Source organism: Eucyclogobius newberryi, unplaced genomic scaffold (genome assembly GCF_026437365.1).
Source record: "Eucyclogobius newberryi isolate DKJ021-1_F unplaced genomic scaffold, fEucNew1.0.hap1 SCAF_9, whole genome shotgun sequence".
Classification (NCBI taxonomy): domain Eukaryota; kingdom Metazoa; phylum Chordata; class Actinopteri; order Gobiiformes; family Gobiidae; genus Eucyclogobius; species Eucyclogobius newberryi.
This window is the reverse complement of record NW_027316532.1, coordinates 14,521,022-14,543,830: the sequence shown is the minus strand read 5'-3', so window position 1 is coordinate 14,543,830 and position 22,809 is coordinate 14,521,022.

Genomic DNA, 22,809 nt, shown 5'->3' with positions numbered 1-22,809 from the left:
GGCTTGTACATCTGCACAACATGTCTTTTAAAGTTTGAACTTATCTTATTGAATTTTTGAGTTATAGCAGTTTTTACGTTTTTATTGCTCCAAAAGCCTTTTCAGCCCATGAACAGTTGTTTGTGAGTTTTCAAAAAAAGTGCAAAAGCTATTCGAACCCTTTTTGCTGGGCAAGTAGGACCTGTAAATCTACACAATATATAGTTCAAAGTTGGAGTCTATCATATTAGGTTTTGGATTTATAGCTGTTTTTGTGTCTATTGCTTCAAAAGCATTTTTAGATCATTTGTGTGTTCTGAAGAAACTACAAGAGATATCTAACCCAAACTTTCTGTGCAAGAGGGGCTTGTACATCTGCACAACATGTCTTTTAAAGTTTGAACTTATCTTATTGCATTTTTGAGTTATAGCAGTTTTTAAGTTTTTATTGCTCCAAAAGCCTTTTCAGCCCATGAACAGTTGTGTGCGTTTCGAAAAAAAGTGCAAGAGCTATTCAAACCCTTTTTGCTGGGCAAGTAGGACCTGTAAATCTACACAATACATAGTTCAAAGTTTTAGTCTATCATATTAGGTTTTGGATTTATAGCTGTTTTTGTGTCTATTGCTTCAAAAGCATTTTCAGATAATTTGTGTGTTCTGAAGAAACTACAAGAGATATCTAACCCAAACTTTCTGTGCAAGAGGGGCTTGTACATCTGCACAACATATTTTTTAAAGTTTGAACTTATCTTATTGCATTTTTGAGTTATAACAGTTTTAACGTTTTTATTGCTCCAAAAGCCTTTTCAGCCCATGAACAGTTGTTTGTGAGTTTCGAAAAAAGTGCAAGAGCTATTCAAACCCTTTTTGCAGGGCAAGTAGGACCTGTAAATCTACACAATACATAGTTTAAAGTTTGAGTCTATCATATTAGGTTTTGGATTTATAGCTGTTTTTGTGTCTATTGCTTCAAAAGCATTTTCAGATAATTTGTGTGTTCTGAAGAAACTACAAGAGATATCTAACCCAAACTTTCTGTGCAAGAGGGGCTTGTACATCTGCACAACATGTCTTTTAAAGTTTGAACTTATCTTATTGCATTTTTGAGTTATAGCAGTTTTAACGTTTTTATTGCTCCAAAAGCCTTTTCAGCCCATGAACAGTTGTTTGTGAGTTTCGAAAAAAGTGCAAGAGCTATTCAAACCCTTTTTGCTGGGCAAGTAGGACCTGTAAATCTACACAATATATATCGTTTAAAGTTTGAGTCTATCATATTAGGTTTTGGATTTATAGCTGTTTTTGTGTCTATTGCTTCAAAAGCATTTTCAGATAATTTGTGTGTTCTGAAGAAACTACAAGAGATATCTAACCCAAACTTTCTGTGCAAGAGGGGCTTGTACATCTGCACAACATGTCTTTTAAAGTTTGAACTTATCTTATTGCATTTTTGAGTTATAACAGTTTTAACGTTTTTATTGCTCCAAAAGCCTTTTCAGCCCATGAACAGTTGTTTGTGAGTTTCGAAAAAAGTGCAAGAGCTATTCAAACCCTTTTTGCTGGGCAAGTAGGACCTGTAAATCTACACAATATATAGTTTAAAGTTTGAGTCTATCATATTAGGTTTTGGATTTATAGCTGTTTTTGTGTCTATTGCTTCAAAAGCATTTTCAGATAATTTGTGTGTTCTGAAGAAACTACAAGAGATATCTAACCCAAACTTTCTGTGCAAGAGGGGCTTGTACATCTGCACAACATGTCTTTTAAAGTTTGAACTTATCTTATTGAATTTTTGAGTTATAGCAGTTTTTACGTTTTTATTGCTCCAAAAGCCTTTTCAGCCCATGAACAGTTGTTTGTGAGTTTTCAAAAAAAGTGCAAAAGCTATTCGAACCCTTTTTGCTGGGCAAGTAGGACCTGTAAATCTACACAATATATAGTTCAAAGTTGGAGTCTATCATATTAGGTTTTGGATTTATAGCTGTTTTTGTGTCTATTGCTTCAAAAGCATTTTTAGATCATTTGTGTGTTCTGAAGAAACTACAAGAGATATCTAACCCAAACTTTCTGTGCAAGAGGGGCTTGTACATCTGCACAACATGTCTTTTAAAGTTTGAACTTATCTTATTGCATTTTTGAGTTATAGCAGTTTTTAAGTTTTTATTGCTCCAAAAGCCTTTTCAGCCCATGAACAGTTGTGTGCGTTTCGAAAAAAAGTGCAAGAGCTATTCAAACCCTTTTTGCTGGGCAAGTAGGACCTGTAAATCTACACAATACATAGTTCAAAGTTTTAGTCTATCATATTAGGTTTTGGATTTATAGCTGTTTTTGTGTCTATTGCTTCAAAAGCATTTTCAGATAATTTGTGTGTTCTGAAGAAACTACAAGAGATATCTAACCCAAACTTTCTGTGCAAGAGGGGCTTGTACATCTGCACAACATATTTTTTAAAGTTTGAACTTATCTTATTGCATTTTTGAGTTATAACAGTTTTAACGTTTTTATTGCTCCAAAAGCCTTTTCAGCCCATGAACAGTTGTTTGTGAGTTTTCGAAAAAAGTGCAAAAGCTATTCGAACCCTTTTTGCTGGGCAAGTAGGACCTGTAAATCTACACAATATATAGTTCAAAGTTGGAGTCTATCATATTAGGTTTTGGATTTATAGCTGTTTTTGTGTCTATTGCTTCAAAAGCATTTTTAGATAATTTGTGTGTTCTGAAGAAACTACAAGAGATATCTAACCCAAACTTTCTGTGCAAGAGGGGCTTGTACATCTGCACAACATGTCTTTTAAAGTTTGAACTTATCTTATTGCATTTTTGAGTTATAGCAGTTTTTAAGTTTTTATTGCTCCAAAAGCCTTTTCAGCCCATGAACAGTTGTGTGCGTTTCGAAAAAAAGTGCAAGAGCTATTCAAACCCTTTTTGCTGGGCAAGTAGGACCTGTAAATCTACACAATACATAGTTCAAAGTTTGAGTCTATCATATTAGGTTTTTGATTTATAGCTGTTTTTGTGTCTATTGCTTCAAAAGCATTTTCAGATAATTTGTGTGTTCTGAAGAAACTACAAGAGATATCTAACCCAAACTTTCTGTGCAAGAGGGGCTTGTACATCTGCACAACATATTTTTTAAAGTTTGAACTTATCTTATTGCATTTTTGAGTTATAGCAGTTTTTAAGTTTTTATTGCTCCAAAAGCCTTTTCAGCCCATGAACAGTTGTTTGTGAGTTTTCGAAAAAAGTGCAAAAGCTATTCGAACCCTTTTTGCTGGGCAAGTAGGACCTGTAAATCTACACAATATATAGTTTAAAGTTGGAGTCTATCATATTAGGTTTTGGATTTATAGCTGTTTTTGTGTCTATTGCTTCAAAAGCATTTTTAGATCATTTGTGTGTTCTGAAGAAACTACAAGAGATATCTAACCCAAACTTTCTGTGCAAGAGGGGCTTGTACATCTGCACAACATGTCTTTTAAAGTTTGAACTTATCTTATTGCATTTTTGAGTTATAGCAGTTTTAACGTTTTTATTGCTCCAAAAGCCTTTTCAGCCCATGAACAGTTGTTTGTGAGTTTCGAAAAAAGTGCAAGAGCTATTCAAACCCTTTTTGCTGGGCAAGTAGGACCTGTAAATCTACACAATATATAGTTTAAAGTTTGAGTCTATCATATTAGGTTTTGGATTTATAGCTGTTTTTGTGTCTATTGCTTCAAAAGCATTTTCAGATAATTTGTGTGTTCTGAAGAAACTACAAGAGATATCTAACCCAAACTTTCTGTGCAAGAGGGGCTTGTACATCTGCACAACATGTCTTTTAAAGTTTGAACTTATCTTATTGCATTTTTGAGTTATGGCAGTTTTAAGTTTTTCATTGCTCCAAAAGCCTTTTCAGCCCATGAACAGTTGTGTGCGTTTCGAAAAAAAGTGAAAGAGCTATTCAAACCCTTTTTGCTAGGCAAGTAGGACCTGTAAATCTACACAATACATAATTAAAAGTTTGAGTCTATCATATTAGGTTTTGGATTTATAGCTGTTTTTGTGTCTATTGCTTCAAAAACATTTTCAGATAATTTGTGTGTTCTGAAGAAACTACAAGAGATATCTAACCCAAACTTTCTGTGCAAGAGGGGCTTGTACATCTGCACAACATGTCTTTTAAAGTTTGAACTTATCTTATTGCATTTTTGAGTTATAGCAGTTTTTAAGTTTTTATTGCTCCAAAAGCCTTTTCAGCCCATGAACAGTTGTGTGCGTTTCGAAAAAAAGTGCAAGAGCTATTCAAACCCTTTTTGCTGGGCAAGTAGGACCTGTAAATCTACACAATACATAGTTCAAAGTTTGAGTCTATCATATTAGGTTTTGGATTTATAGCTGTTTTTGTGTCTATTGCTTCAAAAGCATTTTCAGATAATTTGTGTGTTCTGAAGAAACTACAAGAGATATCTAACCCAAACTTTCTGTGCAAGAGGGGCTTGTACATCTGCACAACATATTTTTTTAAAGTTTGAACTTATCTTATTGAATTTTTGAGTTATAGCAGTTTTTACGTTTTTATTGCTCCAAAAGCCTTTTCAGCCCATGAACAGTTGTGTGCGTTTCGAAAAAAGTGCAAGAGCTATTCAAACCCTTTTTGCAGGGCAAGTAGGACCTGTAAATCTACACAATACATAGTTTAAAGTTTGAGTCTATCATATTAGGTTTTGGATTTATAGCTGTTTTTGTGTCTATTGCTTCAAAAGCATTTTCAGATAATTTGTGTGTTCTGAAGAAACTACAAGAGATATCTAACCCAAACTTTCTGTGCAAGAGGGGCTTGTACATCTGCAGAACATGTCTTTTAAAGTTTGAACTTATCTTATTGCATTTTTGAGTTATAGCAGTTTTTAAGTTTTTATTGCTCCAAAAGCCTTTTCAGCCCATGAACAGTTGTGTGCGTTTCGAAAAAAAGTGCAAGAGCTATTCAAACCCTTTTTGCTGGGCAAGTAGGACCTGTAAATCTACACAATACATAGTTTAAAGTTTGAGTCTATCATATTAGGTTTTTGATTTATAGCTGTTTTTGTGTCTATTGCTTCAAAAGCATTTTCAGATAATTTGTGTGTTCTGAAGAAACTACAAGAGATATCTAACCCAAACTTTCTGTGCAAGAGGGGCTTGTACATCTGCACAACATATTTTTTAAAGTTTGAACTTATCTTATTGCATTTTTGAGTTATAGCAGTTTTTAAGTTTTTATTGCTCCAAAAGCCTTTTCAGCCCATGAACAGTTGTGTGCGTTTCGAAAAAAAGTGAAAGAGCTATTCAAACCCTTTTTGCTAGGCAAGTAGGACCTGTAAATCTACACAATACATAGTTTAAAGTTTGAGTCTATCATATTAGGTTTTGGATTTATAGCTGTTTTTGTGTCTATTGCTTCAAAAACATTTTCAGATATTTTGTGTGTTCTGAAGAAACTACAAGAGATATCTAACCCAAACTTTCTGTGCAAGAGGGGCTTGTACATCTGCACAACATGTCTTTTAAAGTTTGAACTTATCTTATTGAATTTTTGAGTTATAGCAGTTTTTACGTTTTTATTGCTCCAAAAGCCTTTTCAGCCCATGAACAGTTGTGTGCGTTTCGAAAAAAGAGCAAGAGCTATTCAAACCCTTTTTGCTGGGCAAGTAGGACCTGTAAATCTACACAATACATAGTTTAAAGTTTGAGTCTATCATATTAGGTTTTTGATTTATAGCTGTTTTTGTGTCTATTGCTTCAAAAGCATTTTCAGATAATTTGTGTGTTCTGAAGAAACTACAAGAGATATCTAACCCAAACTTTCTGTGCAAGAGGGGCTTGTACATCTGCACAACATATTTTTTAAAGTTTGAACTTATCTTATTGCATTTTTGAGTTATAGCAGTTTTAACGTTTTTATTGCTCCAAAAGCCTTTTCAGCCCATGAACAGTTGTTTGTGAGTTTCGAAAAAAGTGCAAGAGCTATTCAAACCCTTTTTGCTGGGCAAGTAGGACCTGTAAATCTACACAATATATAGTTTAAAGTTTGAGTCTATCATATTAGGTTTTGGATTTATAGCTGTTTTTGTGTCTATTGCTTCAAAAGCATTTTCAGATAATTTGTGTGTTCTCAAGAAACTACAAGAGATATCTAACCCAAACTTTCTGTGCAAGAGGGGCTTGTACATCTGCACAACATGTCTTTTAAAGTTTGAACTTATCTTATTGCATTTTTGAGTTATAGCAGTTTTTAAGTTTTTATTGCTCCAAAAGCCTTTTCAGCCCATGAACAGTTGTTTGTGAGTTTCGAAAAAAGTGCAAGAGCTATTCAAACCCTTTTTGCTGGGCAAGTAGGACCTGTAAATCTACACAATATATAGTTTAAAGTTTGAGTCTATCATATTAGGTTTTGGATTTATAGCTGTTTTTGTGTCTATTGCTTCAAAAGCATTTTCAGATAATTTGTGTGTTCTGAAGAAACTACAAGAGATATCTAACCCAAACTTTCTGTGCAAGAGGGGCTTGTACATCTGCACAACATGTCTTTTAAAGTTTGAACTTATCTTATTGCATTTTTGAGTTATAACAGTTTTAACGTTTTTATTGCTCCAAAAGCCTTTTCAGCCCATGAACAGTTGTTTGTGAGTTTCGAAAAAAGTGCAAGAGCTATTCAAACCTTTTTTGCTGGGCAAGTAGGACCTGTAAATCTACACAATATATAGTTTAAAGTTTGAGTCTATCATATTAGGTTTTGGATTTATAGCTGTTTTTGTGTCTATTGCTTCAAAAGCATTTTCAGATAATTTGTGTGTTCTGAAGAAACTAGAAGAGATATCTAACCCAAACTTTCTGTGCAAGAGGGGCTTGTACATCTGCACAACATGTCTTTTAAAGTTTGAACTTATCTTATTGAATTTTTGAGTTATAGCAGTTTTTACGTTTTTATTGCTCCAAAAGCCTTTTCAGCCCATGAACAGTTGTTTGTGAGTTTTCAAAAAAAGTGCAAAAGCTATTCGAACCCTTTTTGCTGGGCAAGTAGGACCTGTAAATCTACACAATATATAGTTCAAAGTTGGAGTCTATCATATTAGGTTTTGGATTTATAGCTGTTTTTGTGTCTATTGCTTCAAAAGCATTTTTAGATCATTTGTGTGTTCTGAAGAAACTACAAGAGATATCTAACCCAAACTTTCTGTGCAAGAGGGGCTTGTACATCTGCACAACATGTCTTTTAAAGTTTGAACTTATCTTATTGCATTTTTGAGTTATAGCAGTTTTTAAGTTTTTATTGCTCCAAAAGCCTTTTCAGCCCATGAACAGTTGTGTGCGTTTCGAAAAAAAGTGCAAGAGCTATTCAAACCCTTTTTGCTGGCCAAGTAGGACCTGTAAATCTACACAATACATAGTTCAAAGTTTTAGTCTATCATATTAGGTTTTGGATTTATAGCTGTTTTTGTGTCTATTGCTTCAAAAGCATTTTCAGATAATTTGTGTGTTCTGAAGAAACTACAAGAGATATCTAACCCAAACTTTCTGTGCAAGAGGGGCTTGTACATCTGCACAACATATTTTTTAAAGTTTGAACTTATCTTATTGCATTTTTGAGTTATAACAGTTTTAACGTTTTTATTGCTCCAAAAGCCTTTTCAGCCCATGAACAGTTGTTTGTGAGTTTCGAAAAAAGTGCAAGAGCTATTCAAACCCTTTTTGCAGGGCAAGTAGGACCTGTAAATCTACACAATACATAGTTTAAAGTTTGAGTCTATCATATTAGGTTTTGGATTTATAGCTGTTTTTGTGTCTATTGCTTCAAAAGCATTTTCAGATAATTTGTGTGTTCTGAAGAAACTACAAGAGATATCTAACCCAAACTTTCTGTGCAAGAGGGGCTTGTACATCTGCACAACATGTCTTTTAAAGTTTGAACTTATCTTATTGCATTTTTGAGTTATAGCAGTTTTAACGTTTTTATTGCTCCAAAAGCCTTTTCAGCCCATGAACAGTTGTTTGTGAGTTTCGAAAAAAGTGCAAGAGCTATTCAAACCCTTTTTGCTGGGCAAGTAGGACCTGTAAATCTACACAATATATAGTTTAAAGTTTGAGTCTATCATATTAGGTTTTGGATTTATAGCTGTTTTTGTGTCTATTGCTTCAAAAGCATTTTCAGATAATTTGTGTGTTCTGAAGAAACTACAAGAGATATCTAACCCAAACTTTCTGTGCAAGAGGGGCTTGTACATCTGCACAACATGTCTTTTAAAGTTTGAACTTATCTTATTGCATTTTTGAGTTATAACAGTTTTAACGTTTTTATTGCTCCAAAAGCCTTTTCAGCCCATGAACAGTTGTTTGTGAGTTTCGAAAAAAGTGCAAGAGCTATTCAAACCCTTTTTGCTGGGCAAGTAGGACCTGTAAATCTACACAATATATAGTTTAAAGTTTGAGTCTATCATATTAGGTTTTGGATTTATAGCTGTTTTTGTGTCTATTGCTTCAAAAGCATTTTCAGATAATTTGTGTGTTCTGAAGAAACTACAAGAGATATCTAACCCAAACTTTCTGTGCAAGAGGGGCTTGTACATCTGCACAACATGTCTTTTAATGTTTGAACTTATCTTATTGAATTTTTGAGTTATAGCAGTTTTTACGTTTTTATTGCTCCAAAAGCCTTTTCAGCCCATGAACAGTTGTTTGTGAGTTTTCAAAAAAAGTGCAAAAGCTATTCGAACCCTTTTTGCTGGGCAAGTAGGACCTGTAAATCTACACAATATATAGTTCAAAGTTGGAGTCTATCATATTAGGTTTTGGATTTATAGCTGTTTTTGTGTCTATTGCTTCAAAAGCATTTTTAGATCATTTGTGTGTTCTGAAGAAACTACAAGAGATATCTAACCCAAACTTTCTGTGCAAGAGGGGCTTGTACATCTGCACAACATGTCTTTTAAAGTTTGAACTTATCTTATTGCATTTTTGAGTTATAGCAGTTTTTAAGTTTTTATTGCTCCAAAAGCCTTTTCAGCCCATGAACAGTTGTGTGCGTTTCGAAAAAAAGTGCAAGAGCTATTCAAACCCTTTTTGCTGGGCAAGTAGGACCTGTAAATCTACACAATACATAGTTCAAAGTTTTAGTCTATCATATTAGGTTTTGGATTTATAGCTGTTTTTGTGTCTATTGCTTCAAAAGCATTTTCAGATAATTTGTGTGTTCTGAAGAAACTACAAGAGATATCTAACCCAAACTTTCTGTGCAAGAGGGGCTTGTACATCTGCACAACATATTTTTTAAAGTTTGAACTTATCTTATTGCATTTTTGAGTTATAACAGTTTTAACGTTTTTATTGCTCCAAAAGCCTTTTCAGCCCATGAACAGTTGTTTGTGAGTTTTCGAAAAAAGTGCAAAAGCTATTCGAACCCTTTTTGCTGGGCAAGTAGGACCTGTAAATCTACACAATATATAGTTCAAAGTTGGAGTCTATCATATTAGGTTTTGGATTTATAGCTGTTTTTGTGTCTATTGCTTCAAAAGCATTTTTAGATAATTTGTGTGTTCTGAAGAAACTACAAGAGATATCTAACCCAAACTTTCTGTGCAAGAGGGGCTTGTACATCTGCACAACATGTCTTTTAAAGTTTGAACTTATCTTATTGCATTTTTGAGTTATAGCAGTTTTTAAGTTTTTATTGCTCCAAAAGCCTTTTCAGCCCATGAACAGTTGTGTGCGTTTCGAAAAAAAGTGCAAGAGCTATTCAAACCCTTTTTGCTGGGCAAGTAGGACCTGTAAATCTACACAATACATAGTTCAAAGTTTGAGTCTATCATATTAGGTTTTTGATTTATAGCTGTTTTTGTGTCTATTGCTTCAAAAGCATTTTCAGATAATTTGTGTGTTCTGAAGAAACTACAAGAGATATCTAACCCAAACTTTCTGTGCAAGAGGGGCTTGTACATCTGCACAACATATTTTTTAAAGTTTGAACTTATCTTATTGCATTTTTGAGTTATAGCAGTTTTTAAGTTTTTATTGCTCCAAAAGCCTTTTCAGCCCATGAACAGTTGTTTGTGAGTTTTCGAAAAAAGTGCAAAAGCTATTCGAACCCTTTTTGCTGGGCAAGTAGGACCTGTAAATCTACACAATATATAGTTTAAAGTTGGAGTCTATCATATTAGGTTTTGGATTTATAGCTGTTTTTGTGTCTATTGCTTCAAAAGCATTTTCAGATAATTTGTGTGTTCTGAAGAAACTACAAGAGATATCTAACCCAAACTTTCTGTGCAAGAGGGGCTTGTACATCTGCACAACATGTCTTTTAAAGTTTGAACTTATCTTATTGCATTTTTGAGTTATGGCAGTTTTAAGTTTTTATTGCTCCAAAAGCCTTTTCAGCCCATGAACAGTTGTGTGCGTTTCGAAAAAAAGTGAAAGAGCTATTCAAACCCTTTTTGCTAGGCAAGTAGGACCTGTAAATCTACACAATAAATAGTTTAAAGTTTGAGTCTATCATATTAGGTTTTGGATTTATAGCTGTTTTTGTGTCTATTGCTTCAAAAGCATTTTCAGATAATTTGTGTGTTCTGAAGAAACTACAAGAGATATCTAACCCAAACTTTCTGTGCAAGAGGGGCTTGTACATCTGCACAACATATTTTTTAAAGTTTGAACTTATCTTATTGCATTTTTGAGTTATAGCAGTTTTTAAGTTTTTATTGCTCCAAAAGCCTTTTCAGCCCATGAACAGTTGTGTGCGTTTCGAAAAAAAGTGAAAGAGCTATTCAAACCCTTTTTGCTAGGCAAGTAGGACCTGTAAATCTACACAATACATAGTTTAAAGTTTGAGTCTATCATATTAGGTTTTGGATTTATAGCTGTTTTTGTGTCTATTGCTTCAAAAACATTTTCAGATATTTTGTGTGTTCTGAAGAAACTACAAGAGATATCTAACCCAAACTTTCTGTGCAAGAGGGGCTTGTACATCTGCACAACATGTCTTTTAAAGTTTGAACTTATCTTATTGAATTTTTGAGTTATAGCAGTTTTTACGTTTTTATTGCTCCAAAAGCCTTTTCAGCCCATGAACAGTTGTGTGCGTTTCGAAAAAAGAGCAAGAGCTATTCAAACCCTTTTTGCTGGGCAAGTAGGACCTGTAAATCTACACAATACATAGTTTAAAGTTTGAGTCTATCATATTAGGTTTTTGATTTATAGCTGTTTTTGTGTCTATTGCTTCAAAAGCATTTTCAGATAATTTGTGTGTTCTGAAGAAACTACAAGAGATATCTAACCCAAACTTTCTGTGCAAGAGGGGCTTGTACATCTGCACAACATATTTTTTAAAGTTTGAACTTATCTTATTGCATTTTTGAGTTATAGCAGTTTTAACGTTTTTATTGCTCCAAAAGCCTTTTCAGCCCATGAACAGTTGTTTGTGAGTTTCGAAAAAAGTGCAAGAGCTATTCAAACCCTTTTTGCTGGGCAAGTAGGACCTGTAAATCTACACAATATATAGTTTAAAGTTTGAGTCTATCATATTAGGTTTTGGATTTATAGCTGTTTTTGTGTCTATTGCTTCAAAAGCATTTTCAGATAATTTGTGTGTTCTGAAGAAACTACAAGAGATATCTAACCCAAACTTTCTGTGCAAGAGGGGCTTGTACATCTGCACAACATGTCTTTTAAAGTTTGAACTTATCTTATTGCATTTTTGAGTTATAACAGTTTTAACGTTTTTATTGCTCCAAAAGCCTTTTCAGCCCATGAACAGTTGTTTGTGAGTTTCGAAAAAAGTGCAAGAGCTATTAAAACCCTTTTTGCTGGGCAAGTAGGACCTGTAAATCTACACAATACATAGTTTAAAGTTTGAGTCTATCATATTAGGTTTTGGATTTATAGCTGTTTTTGTGTCTATTGCTTCAAAAGCATTTTCAGATAATTTGTGTGTTCTGAAGAAACTACAAGAGATATCTAACCCAAACTTTCTGTGCAAGAGGGGCTTGTACATCTGCACAACATGTCTTTTAAAGTTTGAACTTATCTTATTGCATTTTTGAGTTATAGCAGTTTTTAAGTTTTTATTGCTCCAAAAGCCTTTTCAGCCCATGAACAGTTGTTTGTGAGTTTCGAAAAAAGTGCAAGAGCTATTCAAACCCTTTTTGCTGGGCAAGTAGGACCTGTAAATCTACACAATATATAGTTTAAAGTTTGAGTCTATCATATTAGGTTTTGGATTTATAGCTGTTTTTGTGTCTATTGCTTCAAAAGCATTTTCAGATAATTTGTGTGTTCTGAAGAAACTACAAGAGATATCTAACCCAAACTTTCTGTGCAAGAGGGGCTTGTACATCTGCACAACATGTTTTTTAAAGTTTGAACTTATCTTATTGCATTTTTGAGTTATAACAGTTTTAACGTTTTTATTGCTCCAAAAGCCTTTTCAGCCCATGAACAGTTGTTTGTGAGTTTCGAAAAAAGTGCAAGAGCTATTCAAACCTTTTTTGCTGGGCAAGTAGGACCTGTAAATCTACACAATATATAGTTTAAAGTTTGAGTCTATCATATTAGGTTTTGGATTTATAGCTGTTTTTGTGTCTATTGCTTCAAAAGCATTTTCAGATAATTTGTGTGTTCTGAAGAAACTACAAGAGATATCTAACCCAAACTTTCTGTGCAAGAGGGGCTTGTACATCTGCACAACATGTCTTTTAAAGTTTGAACTTATCTTATTGAATTTTTGAGTTATAGCAGGTTTTACGTTTTTATTGCTCCAAAAGCCTTTTCAGCCCATGAACAGTTGTTTGTGAGTTTTCAAAAAAAGTGCAAAAGCTATTCGAACCCTTTTTGCTGGGCAAGTAGGACCTGTAAATCTACACAATATATAGTTCAAAGTTGGAGTCTATCATATTAGGTTTTGGATTTATAGCTGTTTTTGTGTCTATTGCTTCAAAAGCATTTTTAGATCATTTGTGTGTTCTGAAGAAACTACAAGAGATATCTAACCCAAACTTTCTGTGCAAGAGGGGCTTGTACATCTGCACAACATGTCTTTTAAAGTTTGAACTTATCTTATTGCATTTTTGAGTTATAGCAGTTTTTAAGTTTTTATTGCTCCAAAAGCCTTTTCAGCCCATGAACAGTTGTGTGCGTTTCGAAAAAAAGTGCAAGAGCTATTCAAACCCTTTTTGCTGGGCAAGTAGGACCTGTAAATCTACACAATACATAGTTCAAAGTTTTAGTCTATCATATTAGGTTTTGGATTTATAGCTGTTTTTGTGTCTATTGCTTCAAAAGCATTTTCAGATAATTTGTGTGTTCTGAAGAAACTACAAGAGATATCTAACCCAAACTTTCTGTGCAAGAGGGGCTTGTACATCTGCACAACATATTTTTTAAAGTTTGAACTTATCTTATTGCATTTTTGAGTTATAGCAGTTTTTAAGTTTTTATTGCTCCAAAAGCCTTTTCAGCCCATGAACAGTTGTTTGTGAGTTTCGAAAAAAGTGCAAGAGCTATTCAAACCTTTTTTGCTGGGCAAGTAGGACCTGTAAATCTACACAATATATAGTTTAAAGTTTGAGTCTATCATATTAGGTTTTGGATTTATAGCTGTTTTTGTGTCTATTGCTTCAAAAGCATTTTCAGATAATTTGTGTGTTCTGAAGAAACTACAAGAGATATCTAACCCAAACTTTCTGTGCAAGAGGGGCTTGTACATCTGCACAACATGTCTTTTAAAGTTTGAACTTATCTTATTGCATTTTTGAGTTATAACAGTTTTAACGTTTTTATTGCTCCAAAAGCCTTTTCAGCCCATGAACAGTTGTTTGTGAGTTTCGAAAAAAGTGCAAGAGCTATTCAAACCTTTTTTGCTGGGCAAGTAGGACCTGTAAATCTACACAATATATAGTTTAAAGTTTGAGTCTATCATATTAGGTTTTGGATTTATAGCTGTTTTTGTGTCTATTGCTTCAAAAGCATTTTCAGATAATTTGTGTGTTCTGAAGAAACTACAAGAGATATCTAACCCAAACTTTCTGTGCAAGAGGGGCTTGTACATCTGCACAACATGTCTTTTAAAGTTTGAACTTATCTTATTGAATTTTTGAGTTATAGCAGTTTTTACGTTTTTATTGCTCCAAAAGCCTTTTCAGCCCATGAACAGTTGTTTGTGAGTTTTCAAAAAAAGTGCAAAAGCTATTCGAACCCTTTTTGCTGGGCAAGTAGGACCTGTAAATCTACACAATATATAGTTCAAAGTTGGAGTCTATCATATTAGGTTTTGGATTTATAGCTGTTTTTGTGTCTATTGCTTCAAAAGCATTTTTAGATCATTTGTGTGTTCTGAAGAAACTACAAGAGATATCTAACCCAAACTTTCTGTGCAAGAGGGGCTTGTACATCTGCACAACATGTCTTTTAAAGTTTGAACTTATCTTATTGCATTTTTGAGTTATAGCAGTTTTTAAGTTTTTATTGCTCCAAAAGCCTTTTCAGCCCATGAACAGTTGTGTGCGTTTCGAAAAAAAGTGCAAGAGCTATTCAAACCCTTTTTGCTGGGCAAGTAGGACCTGTAAATCTACACAATACATAGTTCAAAGTTTTAGTCTATCATATTAGGTTTTGGATTTATAGCTGTTTTTGTGTCTATTGCTTCAAAAGCATTTTCAGATAATTTGTGTGTTCTGAAGAAACTACAAGAGATATCTAACCCAAACTTTCTGTGCAAGAGGGGCTTGTACATCTGCACAACATATTTTTTAAAGTTTGAACTTATCTTATTGCATTTTTGAGTTATAACAGTTTTAACGTTTTTATTGCTCCAAAAGCCTTTTCAGCCCATGAACAGTTGTTTGTGAGTTTCGAAAAAAGTGCAAGAGCTATTCAAACCCTTTTTGCTGGGCAAGTAGGACCTGTAAATCTACACAATATATAGTTTAAAGTTTGAGTCTATCATATTAGGTTTTGGATTTATAGCTGTTTTTGTGTCTATTGCTTCAAAAGCATTTTCAGATAATTTGTGTGTTCTGAAGAAACTACAAGAGATATCTAACCCAAACTTTCTGTGCAAGAGGGGCTTGTACATCTGCACAACATGTCTTTTAAAGTTTGAACTTATCTTATTGCATTTTTGAGTTATAACAGTTTTAACGTTTTTATTGCTCCAAAAGCCTTTTCAGCCCATGAACAGTTGTTTGTGAGTTTCGAAAAAAGTGCAAGAGCTATTCAAACCTTTTTTGCTGGGCAAGTAGGACCTGTAAATCTACACAATATATAGTTTAAAGTTTGAGTCTATCATATTAGGTTTTGGATTTATAGCTGTTTTTGTGTCTATTGCTTCAAAAGCATTTTCAGATAATTTGTGTGTTCTGAAGAAACTACAAGAGATATCTAACCCAAACTTTCTGTGCAAGAGGGGCTTGTACATCTGCACAACATGTCTTTTAAAGTTTGAACTTATCTTATTGAATTTTTGAGTTATAGCAGTTTTTACGTTTTTATTGCTCCAAAAGCCTTTTCAGCCCATGAACAGTTGTTTGTGAGTTTTCAAAAAAAGTGCAAAAGCTATTCGAACCCTTTTTGCTGGGCAAGTAGGACCTGTAAATCTACACAATATATAGTTCAAAGTTGGAGTCTATCATATTAGGTTTTGGATTTATAGCTGTTTTTGTGTCTATTGCTTCAAAAGCATTTTTAGATCATTTGTGTGTTCTGAAGAAACTACAAGAGATATCTAACCCAAACTTTCTGTGCAAGAGGGGCTTGTACATCTGCACAACATGTCTTTTAAAGTTTGAACTTATCTTATTGCATTTTTGAGTTATAGCAGTTTTTAAGTTTTTATTGCTCCAAAAGCCTTTTCAGCCCATGAACAGTTGTGTGCGTTTCGAAAAAAAGTGCAAGAGCTATTCAAACCCTTTTTGCTGGGCAAGTAGGACCTGTAAATCTACACAATACATAGTTCAAAGTTTTAGTCTATCATATTAGGTTTTGGATTTATAGCTGTTTTTGTGTCTATTGCTTCAAAAGCATTTTCAGATAATTTGTGTGTTCTGAAGAAACTACAAGAGATATCTAACCCAAACTTTCTGTGCAAGAGGGGCTTGTACATCTGCACAACATATTTTTTAAAGTTTGAACTTATCTTATTGCATTTTTGAGTTATAACAGTTTTAACGTTTTTATTGCTCCAAAAGCCTTTTCAGCCCATGAACAGTTGTTTGTGAGTTTTCGAAAAAAGTGCAAAAGCTATTCGAACCCTTTTTGCTGGGCAAGTAGGACCTGTAAATCTACACAATATATAGTTCAAAGTTGGAGTCTATCATATTAGGTTTTGGATTTATAGCTGTTTTTGTGTCTATTGCTTCAAAAGCATTTTTAGATCATTTGTGTGTTCTGAAGAAACTACAAGAGATATCTAACCCAAACTTTCTGTGCAAGAGGGGCTTGTACATCTGCACAACATGTCTTTTAAAGTTTGAACTTATCTTATTGCATTTTTGAGTTATAGCAGTTTTTAAGTTTTTATTGCTCCAAAAGCCTTTTCAGCCCATGAACAGTTGTGTGCGTTTCGAAAAAAAGTGCAAGAGCTATTCAAACCCTTTTTGCTGGGCAAGTAGGACCTGTAAATCTACACAATACATAGTTCAAAGTTTGAGTCTATCATATTAGGTTTTTGATTTATAGCTGTTTTTGTGTCTATTGCTTCAAAAGCATTTTCAGATAATTTGTGTGTTCTGAAGAAACTACAAGAGATATCTAACCCAAACTTTCTGTGCAAGAGGGGCTTGTACATCTGCACAACATATTTTTTAAAGTTTGAACTTATCTTATTGCATTTTTGAGTTATAGCAGTTTTTAAGTTTTTATTGCTCCAAAAGCCTTTTCAGCCCATGAACAGTTGTTTGTGAGTTTTCGAAAAAAGTGCAAAAGCTATTCGAACCCTTTTTGCTGGGCAAGTAGGACCTGTAAATCTACACAATATATAGTTTAAAGTTGGAGTCTATCATATTAGGTTTTGGATTTATAGCTGTTTTTGTGTCTATTGCTTCAAAAGCATTTTCAGATAATTTGTGTGTTCTGAAGAAACTACAAGAGATATCTAACCCAAACTTTCTGTGCAAGAGGGGCTTGTACATCTGCACAACATGTCTTTTAAAGTTTGAACTTATCTTATTGCATTTTTGAGTTATAACAGTTTTAACGTTTTTATTGCTCCAAAAGCCTTTTCAGCCCATGAACAGTTGTTTGTGAGTTTCGAAAAAAGTGCAAGAGCTATTCAAACCTTTTTTGCTGGGCAAGTAGGACCTGTAAATCTACACAATATATAGTTTAAAGTTTGAGTCTATCATATTAGGTTTTGGATTTATAGCTGTTTTTGTGTCTATTGCTTCAAAAGCATTTTCAGATAATTTGTGTGTTCTGAAGAAACTACAAGAGATATCTAACCCAAACTTTCTGTGCAAGAGGGGCTTGTACATCTGCACAACATGTCTTTTAAAGTTTGAACTTATCTTATTGAATTTTTGAGTTATAGCAGTTTTTACGTTTTTATTGCTCCAAAAGCCTTTTCAGCCCATGAACAGTTGTTTGTGAGTTTTCAAAAAAAGTGCAAAAGCTATTCGAACCCTTTTTGCTGGGCAAGTAGGACCTGTAAATCTACACAATATATAGTTCAAAGTTGGAGTCTATCATATTAGGTTTTGGATTTATAGCTGTTTTTGTGTCTATTGCTTCAAAAGCATTTTTAGATCATTTGTGTGTTCTGAAGAAACTACAAGAGATATCTAACCCAAACTTTCTGTGCAAGAGGGGCTTGTACATCTGCACAACATGTCTTTTAAAGTTTGAACTTATCTTATTGCATTTTTGAGTTATAGCAGTTTTTAAGTTTTTATTGCTCCAAAAGCCTTTTCAGCCCATGAACAGTTGTGTGCGTTTCGAAAAAAAGTGCAAGAGCTATTCAAACCCTTTTTGCTGGGCAAGTAGGACCTGTAAATCTACACAATACATAGTTCAAAGTTTTAGTCTATCATATTAGGTTTTGGATTTATAGCTGTTTTTGTGTCTATTGCTTCAAAAGCATTTTCAGATAATTTGTGTGTTCTGAAGAAACTACAAGAGATATCTAACCCAAACTTTCTGTGCAAGAGGGGCTTGTACATCTGCACAACATATTTTTTAAAGTTTGAACTTATCTTATTGCATTTTTGAGTTATAACAGTTTTAACGTTTTTATTGCTCCAAAAGCCTTTTCAGCCCATGAACAGTTGTTTGTGAGTTTTCGAAAAAAGTGCAAAAGCTATTCGAACCCTTTTTGCTGGGCAAGTAGGACCTGTAAATCTACACAATATATAGTTCAAAGTTGGAGTCTATCATATTAGGTTTTGGATTTATAGCTGTTTTTGTGTCTATTGCTTCAAAAGCATTTTTAGATCATTTGTGTGTTCTGAAGAAACTACAAGAGATATCTAACCCAAACTTTCTGTGCAAGAGGGGCTTGTACATCTGCACAACATGTCTTTTAAAGTTTGAACTTATCTTATTGCATTTTTGAGTTATAGCAGTTTTTAAGTTTTTATTGCTCCAAAAGCCTTTTCAGCCCATGAACAGTTGTGTGCGTTTCGAAAAAAAGTGCAAGAGCTATTCAAACCCTTTTTGCTGGGCAAGTAGGACCTGTAAATCTACACAATACATAGTTCAAAGTTTGAGTCTATCATATTAGGTTTTTGATTTATAGCTGTTTTTGTGTCTATTGCTTCAAAAGCATTTTCAGATAATTTGTGTGTTCTGAAGAAACTACAAGAGATATCTAACCCAAACTTTCTGTGCAAGAGGGGCTTGTACATCTGCACAACATATTTTTTAAAGTTTGAACTTATCTTATTGCATTTTTGAGTTATAGCAGTTTTTAAGTTTTTATTGCTCCAAAAGCCTTTTCAGCCCATGAACAGTTGTTTGTGAGTTTTCGAAAAAAGTGCAAAAGCTATTCGAACCCTTTTTGCTGGGCAAGTAGGACCTGTAAATCTACACAATATATAGTTTAAAGTTGGAGTCTATCATATTAGGTTTTGGATTTATAGCTGTTTTTGTGTCTATTGCTTCAAAAGCATTTTTAGATCATTTGTGTGTTCTGAAGAAACTACAAGAGATATCTAACCCAAACTTTCTGTGCAAGAGGGGCTTGTACATCTGCACAACATGTCTTTTAAAGTTTGAACTTATCTTATTGCATTTTTGAGTTATAGCAGTTTTAACGTTTTTATTGCTCCAAAAGCCTTTTCAGCCCATGAACAGTTGTTTGTGAGTTTCGAAAAAAGTGCAAGAGCTATTCAAACCCTTTTTGCTGGGCAAGTAGGACCTGTAAATCTACACAATATATAGTTTAAAGTTTGAGTCTATCATATTAGGTTTTGGATTTATAGCTGTTTTTGTGTCTATTGCTTCAAAAGCATTTTCAGATAATTTGTGTGTTCTGAAGAAACTACAAGAGATATCTAACCCAAACTTTCTGTGCAAGAGGGGCTTGTACATCTGCACAACATGTCTTTTAAAGTTTGAACTTATCTTATTGCATTTTTGAGTTATGGCAGTTTTAAGTTTTTCATTGCTCCAAAAGCCTTTTCAGCCCATGAACAGTTGTGTGCGTTTCGAAAAAAAGTGAAAGAGCTATTCAAACCCTTTTTGCTAGGCAAGTAGGACCTGTAAATCTACACAATACATAATTAAAAGTTTGAGTCTATCATATTAGGTTTTGGATTTATAGCTGTTTTTGTGTCTATTGCTTCAAAAACATTTTCAGATAATTTGTGTGTTCTGAAGAAACTACAAGAGATATCTAACCCAAACTTTCTGTGCAAGAGGGGCTTGTACATCTGCACAACATGTCTTTTAAAGTTTGAACTTATCTTATTGCATTTTTGAGTTATAGCAGTTTTTAAGTTTTTATTGCTCCAAAAGCCTTTTCAGCCCATGAACAGTTGTGTGCGTTTCGAAAAAAAGTGCAAGAGCTATTCAAACCCTTTTTGCTGGGCAAGTAGGACCTGTAAATCTACACAATACATAGTTCAAAGTTTGAGTCTATCATATTAGGTTTTGGATTTATAGCTGTTTTTGTGTCTATTGCTTCAAAAGCATTTTCAGATAATTTGTGTGTTCTGAAGAAACTACAAGAGATATCTAACCCAAACTTTCTGTGCAAGAGGGGCTTGTACATCTGCACAACATATTTTTTTAAAGTTTGAACTTATCTTATTGAATTTTTGAGTTATAGCAGTTTTTACGTTTTTATTGCTCCAAAAGCCTTTTCAGCCCATGAACAGTTGTGTGCGTTTCGAAAAAAGTGCAAGAGCTATTCAAACCCTTTTTGCAGGGCAAGTAGGACCTGTAAATCTACACAATACATAGTTTAAAGTTTGAGTCTATCATATTAGGTTTTGGATTTATAGCTGTTTTTGTGTCTATTGCTTCAAAAGCATTTTCAGATAATTTGTGTGTTCTGAAGAAACTACAAGAGATATCTAACCCAAACTTTCTGTGCAAGAGGGGCTTGTACATCTGCAGAACATGTCTTTTAAAGTTTGAACTTATCTTATTGCATTTTTGAGTTATAGCAGTTTTTAAGTTTTTATTGCTCCAAAAGCCTTTTCAGCCCATGAACAGTTGTGTGCGTTTCGAAAAAAAGTGCAAGAGCTATTCAAACCCTTTTTGCTGGGCAAGTAGGACCTGTAAATCTACACAATACATAGTTTAAAGTTTGAGTCTATCATATTAGGTTTTTGATTTATAGCTGTTTTTGTGTCTATTGCTTCAAAAGCATTTTCAGATAATTTGTGTGTTCTGAAGAAACTACAAGAGATATCTAACCCAAACTTTCTGTGCAAGAGGGGCTTGTACATCTGCACAACATATTTTTTAAAGTTTGAACTTATCTTATTGCATTTTTGAGTTATAGCAGTTTTTAAGTTTTTATTGCTCCAAAAGCCTTTTCAGCCCATGAACAGTTGTGTGCGTTTCGAAAAAAAGTGAAAGAGCTATTCAAACCCTTTTTGCTAGGCAAGTAGGACCTGTAAATCTACACAATACATAGTTTAAAGTTTGAGTCTATCATATTAGGTTTTGGATTTATAGCTGTTTTTGTGTCTATTGCTTCAAAAACATTTTCAGATATTTTGTGTGTTCTGAAGAAACTACAAGAGATATCTAACCCAAACTTTCTGTGCAAGAGGGGCTTGTACATCTGCACAACATGTCTTTTAAAGTTTGAACTTATCTTATTGCATTTTTGAGTTATAGCAGTTTTTAAGTTTTTATTGCTCCAAAAGCCTTTTCAGCCCATGAACAGTTGTGTGCGTTTCGAAAAAAAGTGCAAGAGCTATTCAAACCCTTTTTGCTGGGCAAGTAGGACCTGTAAATCTACACAATACATAGTTCAAAGTTTGAGTCTATCATATTAGGTTTTGGATTTATAGCTGTTTTTGTGTCTATTGCTTCAAAAGCATTTTCAGATAATTTGTGTGTTCTGAAGAAACTACAAGAGATATCTAACCCAAACTTTCTGTGCAAGAGGGGCTTGTACATCTGCACAACATATTTTTTTAAAGTTTGAACTTATCTTATTGAATTTTTGAGTTATAGCAGTTTTTACGTTTTTATTGCTCCAAAAGCCTTTTCAGCCCATGAACAGTTGTGTGCGTTTCGAAAAAAGTGCAAGAGCTATTCAAACCCTTTTTGCAGGGCAAGTAGGACCTGTAAATCTACACAATACATAGTTTAAAGTTTGAGTCTATCATATTAGGTTTTGGATTTATAGCTGTTTTTGTGTCTATTGCTTCAAAAGCATTTTCAGATAATTTGTGTGTTCTGAAGAAACTACAAGAGATATCTAACCCAAACTTTCTGTGCAAGAGGGGCTTGTACATCTGCAGAACATGTCTTTTAAAGTTTGAACTTATCTTATTGCATTTTTGAGTTATAGCAGTTTTTAAGTTTTTATTGCTCCAAAAGCCTTTTCAGCCCATGAACAGTTGTGTGCGTTTCGAAAAAAAGTGCAAGAGCTATTCAAACCCTTTTTGCTGGGCAAGTAGGACCTGTAAATCTACACAATACATAGTTTAAAGTTTGAGTCTATCATATTAGGTTTTTGATTTATAGCTGTTTTTGTGTCTATTGCTTCAAAAGCATTTTCAGATAATTTGTGTGTTCTGAAGAAACTACAAGAGATATCTAACCCAAACTTTCTGTGCAAGAGGGGCTTGTACATCTGCACAACATATTTTTTAAAGTTTGAACTTATCTTATTGCATTTTTGAGTTATAGCAGTTTTTAAGTTTTTATTGCTCCAAAAGCCTTTTCAGCCCATGAACAGTTGTGTGCGTTTCGAAAAAAAGTGAAAGAGCTATTCAAACCCTTTTTGCTAGGCAAGTAGGACCTGTAAATCTACACAATACATAGTTTAAAGTTTGAGTCTATCATATTAGGTTTTGGATTTATAGCTGTTTTTGTGTCTATTGCTTCAAAAACATTTTCAGATATTTTGTGTGTTCTGAAGAAACTACAAGAGATATCTAACCCAAACTTTCTGTGCAAGAGGGGCTTGTACATCTGCACAACATGTCTTTTAAAGTTTGAACTTATCTTATTGAATTTTTGAGTTATAGCAGTTTTTACGTTTTTATTGCTCCAAAAGCCTTTTCAGCCCATGAACAGTTGTGTGCGTTTCGAAAAAAGAGCAAGAGCTATTCAAACCCTTTTTGCTGGGCAAGTAGGACCTGTAAATCTACACAATACATAGTTTAAAGTTTGAGTCTATCATATTAGGTTTTTGATTTATAGCTGTTTTTGT